We start from the raw sequence: 10,759 nt of genomic DNA, 5'->3' as shown, positions 1-10,759 counted from the left end.
CTTTATTTTCTCTGTAAGAAATCTGTTCTAACCATTATGACTTCATAATTCGAACAGTCTTTTTTGGTAACTCAGTGCACTTAGAACAGTGCCTAGTACATCTTTGGTGTTCAGTAAATATTTACTGAAGAATTGAATTTTTTTCATTTCTGAGTAATTGCTCAGTCTTTCAGACTTCCTCTTCTTCCCCCATGTTAAATTCCCAGACGATGATGAGAATGAGTGAGTTGGGTGGCTTATGTAATTTGTGTCTGGTAAGAGGGAGGCTCACTACCCCTTGTGCTATCTCTGGTGTCCACTAGTTTCTACAGTAATACCTTTTTTTTTTTTTCACATGGGCAGGCACTGGGAATTGAAACCAGGTCTCCAGCATGGCAGGTGAGAACTCTGCCTGCTGAGCCACCATGGCCTGAGTTTCTGGGTGTTCTACTGAAAGCTAAAACTAGTCAATTCCCCTCATCTCGACTTGCTAACTCTATGATTCTTGAGTTCTAGCAGTGATCTGCATGGGGTCTCTAAGCTGGGAAATCTGCTAGCCTGAGGTTGCACGCTTATCACACCTCTGCACAAGCTATTCAGGTCAATTCAATTTTCTCAACATCCTCAGGAGTATAAAAACTTCCAGTCCTTCCTTTTCATTCTTGGGGGTGCTAGTTCTCTCTCTCTCTCTCTGACAACCACAATGAAGCCCCACAAATTAGTATATGGGTGCCTAGCAGCATAATCTTCTCATTGTGTCTTATGGCTGACCAACCCAGGATTCACTTCCCCTGTCCATGAAGGTATAATTGGTATTGATATACTTAGCATTTGGAAAAAAAAAAAATACACGCTGGATCTTTGGGGGAGGGGATGAGTGAAGCTAATGACATTCTAAGGATACATCATAGCTCCATTTGTGGTAGATTGAAATATGTATTTCAACACTGATAAGTTCTTATTTCTTATTCTGGGGAGCATGAACTCAATGTAAACAAGACTCTTGAAGTTGCTGTTTTTAGTTAAGGTGTGGTCCAACTGAATGAGGGTGGGTCTTCATCTGGACTACAGGAGGACTTATAAAGAGAACTGAGAAGCCACAGAAGGGAAAAAAAAGGACATTACCCTATGGCAAGGGTAGATATGAAAGTCAGGGAAACCTGAGAATGTCAGCAGCCAGCGACAGAATTCTGCACTTTCTGTGGAGAAAGCAAGCCTTGGTGATATGATTTTAGACTTCTAGCTTCTGAAACCATGAGTTAATAAAAGTTTGTTGCTTAAGCCCAGTCCATTTTGTGGTGTATCTAATGGCAAACTAAGACACCTTTGAAATCACCATGGTGGCTCCTCCAAACACCAGACAGATTTTAGAGGGTATCAGTAGACTACCACAAACTCCAAACATTAGCCACAGTTACAGCAATGTAAATTGCACTCCAGATTAACATGGACTAAGGGATGTAACTCTCAGGGTCTCAGCCAACAGATCTAGTGTTGAATCTACTAGCACAGGATTCCATATAATATCACATCAGACTAGGAGTCACATATTAGAAGAAAGACAGTATAATAATGGACTGTGACCATGGGATCCACTGACCATATTGTACAATGCTCCACCAAGAAACTGCCAGCCCAATAGAAGCAAATAGAACAATTTGTTTGTGGTATGGTTAAGTCCAAGTTTGGAGGCAATTCCGCAAAATAACAGAACACCATCTTCCAGGATGCACTGTACAAATTTGATCAAGGACTTTTTTTTATGATGCCATGCCTCTAATAGAAGGAACAGGTGCATCTGAGAACCAAAGGACAAAAACGGTGTGGTCCCAATTGCCATCATTCTGGACGATCAACTGAGAGGGTCTGGAATTCCTATCACCCTAACCTTGGGCTGGGCAAAGTTAAAGTTCTAGTCTCTAGAGGATACTTTCTTTTGTTAGAGAATGAAATAAGGGTTCCATTGAACTAGAACCTATGTTTGCTGCCAGGGAACCTTGGACTCCTTTTGCTCAGGCACCTGCAGGCAGGAAAAGAACTCCCATCTTGGTAGGACTAATCGCATCTGATCATTCAGATGGGTAGAGCTGCTGTTGACATTGAGCAAGGAAGAATATGTGTAGTTCCACCTATTCTCTTGACCAATTTTGGCAGCAAATGAAAAAGTGACACCATCCTTGCTAGAGAAGGGATTCTGACCAGAAATTTAAAGCTTTCAGGAATGAGGATCTGAGATAAGGGACATTCCTTATCTGCCAACAAATAGGATACTGAAACCAGCAAAGGAGAATCTAGACTGGATAGTGTACAATAGGAATAATAATTATGAGCTGTAATCCTGAGACTAGCCTCAGTGGCCGGAGCTAAAGTTATTCCTTCCAAACTTCCTCTTCTAGGCTTCCACCCTTCCCCCTAAAAAAGATACTCACCAGAATCCTGGAGTAGCTGCTTACTGAACATATGGAGTAGACCCAAGCAACACACTGGATGGACTGGTGTAAAGACAGAGGTGCACCTCCTAGATCCCCTTTCAAGGAACCACTTGCTGCCCCAACTGGTGGGAATGTGGTCAGCAGACAACCATGAGCTCTCAGCACCTTCAAGGTTTATTTAAGCTTCAGAGCTGCCACATCCGAGAGCCCACATTTCTGAAAGCAACTGAATTCTGACTAATCATGACAGAGGAATAAAAGCCTGCCTATTTTTTCTGAATATGGGAAACCTCTGGCATACCATATATATTCAGTTCACCAAGAAGTTGGCTTAATTTTGACTCCTCACTGTGTCCAATTCTGCTTTTCCCCCTCCTTTCCACAGTTGTTTACCCCAAATAATACCTTGCATCCCAAACTCCATCTCAACATTTTCTGCTACAACAAGCTACAACAACTCTTAGCAAGCAGAGAAAATGGCATTTTGCTTTCAACTTTCTTTGTCTTATCTTCCCAACACTAGGATTTCAGGGACATGAAGACATATTTCTTATAACCTACTTTTCTTCCATATTTACTCCTTTCATCTTCCATCAACACATAGGTAACTAGAAGAGATTGGCTTCTTCCTTCTACCTTCCCCACTGGTACTCTTCCAATATGCCATATCTTCCTCTTTACTGAGGTAGCATTCACTGCCTTCTCTTTTTTCATGGTAGAAATATTACCAGGAGAATTTATTTGTAAGGAAGAGGAATGACACATTGTTTTGGTTTGCTAAAGCTGCTGAAATGCAATATACCAGAAACAGGCTGCTTTTTCAAAGGAGATGTATTAGGTTACAACTATACAGTTTTAAGGCCATAAAAATGTCCCAACCAAGGAATCAACTAAAGGATACCTTCACTGAAGAAAAGCCAATGGTGTCCTGGGTTCTTCTGTCACTTAGGAAGATACATGATAACGTCTGCTGGTCCTTCTCTCTTGGGTTGGTTCAAATGGCTCTCTCAGATCCTGTGGGTCCTTCTGGCTTCTTCTGGGGTGTTTTCTTTCTCTTTTAGCTTCTTCTCCCTGGGTGCTTTCTTTCTCCATCTCCAAACATCTCTGAGTTATGAACTCTCCACAAAGGATTAAGACACACCTTGAATTGGGTGGATCACATTTCCATGGAAACAACCTAATCAAAGGGTCCCACCCAATGATAGGTCCACACCCATAAGAACAGATGAGAAGAACATGGGTTTTCTGGGGTAGATATCGGTTTCAAACCAGTACACACATATATTCACTAAATATTTTTTAAATGTAGTTTATGTTACATAAAAGATAAAAAGTGAATGAAGAGGGCAGGCCACGGTGGCTCAGCAGGCAGAGCTCTTGCCTGCCGTATTGGAGACCCAGGTTTGATTCCCAGTGCCTGCCCGTACAAAAAAAAAAAAAAAGTGAATGATGAATGTCCCTACTGGGGGACAATTCTCCTTTGGTCTCTTATGTTTCTGTGTAACTTACAAGCAAAGCCACTGATAATTCTTTGTCCTGGAGTATCTCTTAAAGCATACTTGCATGGTAAACTGTACTGGAAGATAGTATTAGTGTCTCAATCTAGAGCAAAAGGTAGGTTTGCTAATGGCTTTAGAAGATAGAGGTAATGTCTCTCTCTGAGCAAAGTAAAGGTAGGCTTATTGTCTGGTATAAAAAATGGGGGTTCCTTTTCTGTAATGGAACCTACTTCATGTGTCCATCTGTTTTGCCATTGTGGGACTTGGGACAAAGGAAACCAATGCAAATATGCAAATGCTCATGCTGCTTACTGTGCTGTGGAAAATAAAGTCTTTTGTCTCTGGTACAGGAATCTTGTATCTCTGGTAGAGGTACTTCAATGAAACTGTACCAGTCTAATGATAGATTTTAAGTTGTGTAAAAACTCAGGCCCTTCACTGTTCTTGATAACTCTGACAGATTTCCAGCACTTTTGGATATAGACACTGGGCCACTTCTTTCACTAAGTTTGAATCAGGCTTTATTCTTCTCACATGTTCTTCAGTCTTGAGCTTCACTATATTTCTTATGCCTTTGATTAAGCCTTCGACTTGAATGTGGGGGGTTGTTTTATAGCTTCCGACCTTGGGTGTTGGTCTTATTTGTCTCTCCTATAGCTCAGTTATCTTTCATATTTTTCAGAGGCTAAGTCTGATTCCAGGGACTATGTCCTGTGCATAACTTCTGCAGGAAGCACTCCACCTGAAGGCTTCAGTGGAATAGTGGTAATTTAGAGAAGCATTACTCTGAGGGGGAAAAAATGGCAGCTCTAAGACAACACTTTGATCCAATAATGATGCAAATAGTGTTTTCAGTACTTGACCAAGATTGGTCAAAGAGAAGCACAGCCCAAAGTGACCCAGAGTGCTTGGAGTACTTACTTGTCTAACACTCTTAATCTCACACATGGAAGATGCTCAATAAGAATTTATTCAATTAATGAATGAGTTAATGCCAATTATTGGTCTTTGGACATAAAAATGATAAGCTCTCAACAATTTTACGGTGCCTAAATGAGAAAAACAAAAGCAATCCAAAGGAAAGGTAAACTTCAGTCTAAAAATAAAGAAAAAAAATGTATGAAAGTGGACAAATGATCAACAAACTGCTAGGAAAACTGTAAGGGGAAAAGATACAACTGATCTGTGGAGTCTCATAGTTATAGCATTAAAAATGAAAAAATGATGTGAATGCTGTCATTGTTTTCTTTATTTTTTGTATCATGTTGAAAGTTGTAACATTTTTTCTTTACATTAATATTACCTTTCAGTAACTAGTAAATTTCTTTTAAAATGACACATCCATTATATAATCAAAGACGTTAGTCAATTAAAGCTTTATATGGACATAGTTCTGAATCTATTTGTAATGAAAAGTTCTTATTATTTGTGGTATCAGATTAACTATTGAATAAACTCTGTATAGAAATTAGTTTTAGGAAAACAAACACAGTGAAAGAAGAATGGGAAGGGTTGTTGTTTTTATTTAAACACGAGTTTTTATAATGTATAAACGTCCTGACACAAAATTGCTTAAATAAATGATACCATTGTGAACTGATCATATTATTTATGATTAATTTGTAACTTTAGTGTTTTCTCCCTGTAAACCCTCCTGCTTGAATTTTTATTGCTTCCCTGCTTGTAAAGAAACACTCCTTAGGGAGAGGATGTGCTGTTTCCGGTTCCTGAGTCTAGTCTTATAATATTTAGAAAATAAAGTCCCTTGTAACAGTAAATATTCAATAAAGCAAGAAGAATATATGCATTAGATGCAATGTAGAAAGGAGGACAAATAAATTTTTGAGCACATACCTTATTTTTTCTTTAAGTTAATGTGTTCAAATTTAGATTAGAAATTTTATGTGCAGTACGAGTTCACATGGCATGAAAGTTATGAAATAGGTCATAAACAAGAGCTTCATTTATTATTCTTGTTTTTATTTTTTTTTTGCCTTTGTGTTTTGGAAAACAGGTTGGTGCCACTTTGGGTAAGAGCTTTATTTTAAAGCACCTCTGCTCAGCATAATTGCATTTGGATGAAGTGAGTGCGGGAGAAAGAGGAACTGAATTCATCATCTTTGTGTGTGTCCTGGTGTGGGTATTGTGGGATGGCTGGTTCCTTCCCACCGTTTTGGAGCTGCATCAAAGGGCTTTTCTGTCTACTCACTTTTTAAAGAATTCCTCTATGAAGGCCAAAGATAGGAAGAGATACATCTTCCAAAAAACACCTGAGAGCAAGATACCAAACTACAGGCAATGAAAGTAATCGAATGGGCAAGACACTAGCACCCCCAAAAAGTTCAGTTAGTGTACATCTCACAAATAAAACCTACACTTTAATTAAATTTACAGATTTAACTTGTAATAAGTAAAACTACTTTCAAAATTAAAGTAGATGTGCTGCACTTCAGAGGCGCTGGACAGCTTTATTTAATCACGTTATCTAATGAAACTAAAGAACTAGTGGAATACAGAGGTAAGAGATACCCTGGTGATCTGCCAAGTAAGGAGACCTTCCCATGCACCCTTGGGCATGATGCCCAGCTCCCTCTGACACAGTCCAATCGGCCTTTTTTCTTATGGCCACCTCTTGTTTGTTCAGATGTATAAATTAGACAGAGAGGATGTGTGCTCAAGATCAAAACAAAAATAAAGATGACGATGCTCTTTTTGTAGTCTCTTTCTGTGCATTCATAGGCTATCTCTCCCTCTTTCTTTCTCTCTTGCGATCCCTACCTCAATCTCCTTATCTTTTTCTAAATTTGTATGCACACACATGCATATAAATGTACGTATGTGTTTTATAAGTGTATGGATGCATATATATATACACACACTATACACAGCTAGTTTTTACCTAGTGTTTTACAGTTCCAAAACAGTGTCACATGCATTGTTGCATATTTTTTGAGACATCTGATTTGGAAGATAAAACAAATATTAGTTTATTTGTTATTTATAATTCACCTAATACTAAAAGTAAAAGCACTAGGAAAAGACTATGTAGCATAAAAACATTTTTCAATAAGCTGAAAATAATAACACAGAATGAGGGACAAACATTGTCTAATGAAAGGAAGATTAAAATTGCATCAACTAAACAAGACTGAGGATTTAAAATTGAGAGAAAAATTTTGCCAAGAGTTTTAAGGATTTTGCAATTCCTAATAAAAGCAACCATAGGAAATATTTTTTTTCCAAACAGAAAAGTGAGGCACAAGCAATTCAGAGATACTTTAAGATCACATAATCAGAAGGCATCTGAATATCAATTCAAACTTGGGCCTTCAGGTTTTGAAGCCTTGTAATATTTCCACTGGCCCTGTGCAAAGATATGTCTACTCAATGTTAAAGAACTAGTTTAGTTGAGTCTATTCCACTAAAAGGAAAAACCAGACAAATCTGGATGACTTCAGTACAGTCATTGCAATAATTTAGAATGTCTTCTAGTGCGATGACAATCTTTATGCCATTGAATTAGCCAAGTGTTGTTTTTGACAATGGCTGAAACAATGATGGGGTTGGCAGAACCATATTCTGATTTGTGGTTGATGAATAGACAGAACAATACATCTACATTGAAAGAAAATTTAAATGTTTTTTAAAGGCAAGGCATACTTAGTATCTCTGGACTTCGCTGATGCTCAGGCAGCTACCAAAACAGTCACTAGCAGAGAAGCCAGCAAACTATAGCCATCTGTCTGTTAAGTAATTATCTACCTAGATCATCACTAAACATGGCCTTACAGAAGGCAGAAGTGCTATCCTACACATGCATACAGAACTCTCCCTATCATAGCATGTAAGCGCATTGTGTAGAGACTGGTTTTGACAAGAGAGGTGTGAAACTTAATGGTGCCAAACATACTGGGATGGTTGTTTGGACATGACCTGAAACTGAAATTTTCCAAGTCAGAGTGCAGAAAACTTAAAACACTTGCCCAGAAGCTAAATGCTTTTACATTAGGATGACCACAGCAACAGAAAGCAGCTTTCAGACTCATTCTCCTCTGTTCCAATCACTACAACAAACCACACACTCTTTTAATAGCAGGTGGTGGATTTTCATCAGGAATGATTTATCATTGACTAAACTCAAGATCTCCTGTTGTCTCTAAGCATATAACAGGGAAACAACCTTCCTATTAGCAGTCCTAACTCAACTATCTTTATACATCTCTCCATAATTTTCAATTAACTCCAACTGAATTGCTCCCAGAGGATCTGATTTACACTGATGCATGCTATAGTCATTTGTTACCTTAAAATACATTTTTATTCCAAGTTCACTAGAAGTCAATGCTTATTTGTTTTGTTAATTTGTTCAGCACACATTGGAATGAGTCCTTGCATGCATGATACCTGTATTCACTGGACATTTAAAAAAAAACATTCTCTTTAACCGCCAGCTATGATCAAGAATGTCAGCAGCCAGCTGGTTCATCCTCTCTGGAATGGAGTACAGTTTTGGGTTTTCAAAATTTGTCTTTTCATCTTCTAAGAATTCCATCATTTTTATCATCTACAGCTGTTTCAACTATACTTCATTGTTCATTGTTCTCTTTATGTCAGTCATAGCATTAAAAAACAAATTCTTTTCCTCTTTTATCTTACACATAATTGTAGTGTATTTTTTTTTTTTTTTTTTTAAAGGAAAGACAGAGAGAAGGAAGGAAGGAAGGAAGAAAGGGAAACATCTTTAAACATTTTCTTGTTTTTATTGTATTTTGTTTCTTTGTTTTTGTTACATGGGCTGGGGCCGGGAATCGAACCGAGGTCCTCCGGCATAGCAGGCAAGCACTTTGCCCGCTGAGCCACCGCGGCCCCCCCTGTATTTTTGTAGTATGTAGAAAATCCTTAAAATGTCTGTTTTGGCATTTTGAGTTTATTTCAAGATGCTAATATATTTTAAAATGGTCCCAGTTTCTAAAATACACTGGTATTTATTTTATAAAGAAAATAAAAAAATTTATCGTAAATATATGTATACCAATTTATGCAGTAATTCTTCCTCTAGGGTGATGTAGTGATAAATTAAAGCAGGATACATAAAAAAGAGAAGATGCAAAATAGAACCACAACTCTGAAATAAAATCACAAATAAAACCTGGAAGGAATGAATCCAAGAAGTTAACCTTTCATGTATCAGACAGTGCAACTAGTAGGTGATTTGTTTTCTCTTTCCACTTCTAATCTTTTAATGAGAGGATACTTCATAGTGCAAAAGAATGCTTCATTAAAAATTATGCTTTGTGTGTCAACAAATGATAACCTGTCAGTAAATGCTGGCTGGCAATGGTTTTTTAAAAACTTCTCCTGTCATTTAATTATAAATATTCATGCTATTTTGTATGATTGTTTATGTGTTCAAAATGTTTATGCTCTTTGATCTTCATGATCAAAATAACTTTAAGTCAACTACCACCTACTGGAAATTCTGCTCTACCATATCCCCTAAATCATCATCCAACTTGAGCTTGCTAAATATCAACGAAAGGAGCACACAGAGTACAAATGGCCATTTAAGGGACCTTCAAACAGCTTCAACCACTAGAAATTTCTTCATTGCACTGAACTGGAGTCTCTCTCTCTACTTTTGTTTGTATCCATTGTGGCCACAGGAAATAGGCCCAACCCCCTTTTCACATTAAATATTTTAGGATAGCTAACAAAATAGTTTTGAATCTTAAGTTCTCCAACTCCTTTCTCCCTTCATATGGGATAATTTGAAACTCCCTTCCTGCTTTATTTCTAATATGAACATGCATCTCTAGAAGCTGAAATTGCAGGAAATTCCCTTTTCTCCATCCATTGCAGGTAAGCCAGGGCATGTGAGTTAGTCTCTGCCAATCACATGCAACTGCCCATGATGAGAGAAGCAGGAAGGTAGATCTCTGTCTGTGTCTCTTTCGCTGCTTCTCAGCAGACGCAAAGCCGAGTTTCCAGCAAAGAAAAGCAGCAGTGCAACTGCTCTCTTATTTAGCTCTGGAGTGTGTACTTTTAGGAATACTCTCAGTCTTCCACCATTCCAGGGACTCTGTAAACTGTACAATGTGCTCCTAATAAATTCAATTATTTTGCTTAAATCAGAAGGAATAAGATCTATTGTTTACAAATAAGGACGCTGACCAGCAATTCTCCATCTTGGGAAGAGATTCCCAAACTTTCTCCATTCGTGGCACACTTAGAGTCTCAGTAATATTTCACAGTATTTCTAAGCCAAAAGTATTTATTTCTTAAAAATTTCTATACTTAATATTTATTAATCAGTTAGGTTCAAATATAAGTAGGATGTAAGCATTATATATCCTAACAACTTGGTAGTTATTTGAAAAAACACATATGTTGAAATGAAAAATAATATTTATTTTGTTCTTTCACGATCACAATTACTTACTAATGACTTATGTGTATCTATTGGGCATTTCACGCATTCTCAAATCTTGGCATCACATTGAACACTAACACGCTCATTTCCTGTCTACATTTATGTTCATGTAATACTTACTTTTTGACACAGCACTAGCCCAAATTCCATTTTAACAAAGATAGGATGTAATCAAATTAAATGTAACATGATCTAATGTCGAAACTATGGAACACCTTGAGCTGGTAGTTACAAGATGTGCAGCAGATGTGGGGTATGGCTGCATATTCCCCCCAGTGCCCCTCAAAACACAGTTTGAGAACCATGGCTCTAAAGTAATATAAAGTTTCATCAAAATGCATACTACAAGATAATATAGAAAACAAGACTCATTCATGTATTCAATAAACATTTATTGAGTGCCACTGTGTGTCCATGCT

At 37.7% G+C, this 10,759-nt stretch overlaps 1 long non-coding RNA gene across 1 annotated transcript; it reads left to right on the top strand.

Annotated features, from left to right (window-relative positions):
- The first annotated feature begins 66 nt into the window (after positions 1-66).
- LOC143679554 (uncharacterized) lies at positions 67-6,502 on the top strand. The gene is made up of 3 exons (XR_013173836.1): positions 67-222; positions 4,593-4,675; positions 5,925-6,502. It is a non-coding gene; the product is annotated as an uncharacterized LOC143679554 (long non-coding RNA).
- Positions 6,503-10,759: the final 4,257 nt, after the last annotated feature.

The sequence above is a fragment of the Tamandua tetradactyla genome, chromosome 4 (assembly GCF_023851605.1).
Source record: "Tamandua tetradactyla isolate mTamTet1 chromosome 4, mTamTet1.pri, whole genome shotgun sequence".
In the NCBI taxonomy this organism is placed as follows: Eukaryota; Metazoa; Chordata; class Mammalia; order Pilosa; family Myrmecophagidae; genus Tamandua; species Tamandua tetradactyla.
This window is presented reverse-complemented; position numbering and strand designations above follow the sequence as displayed.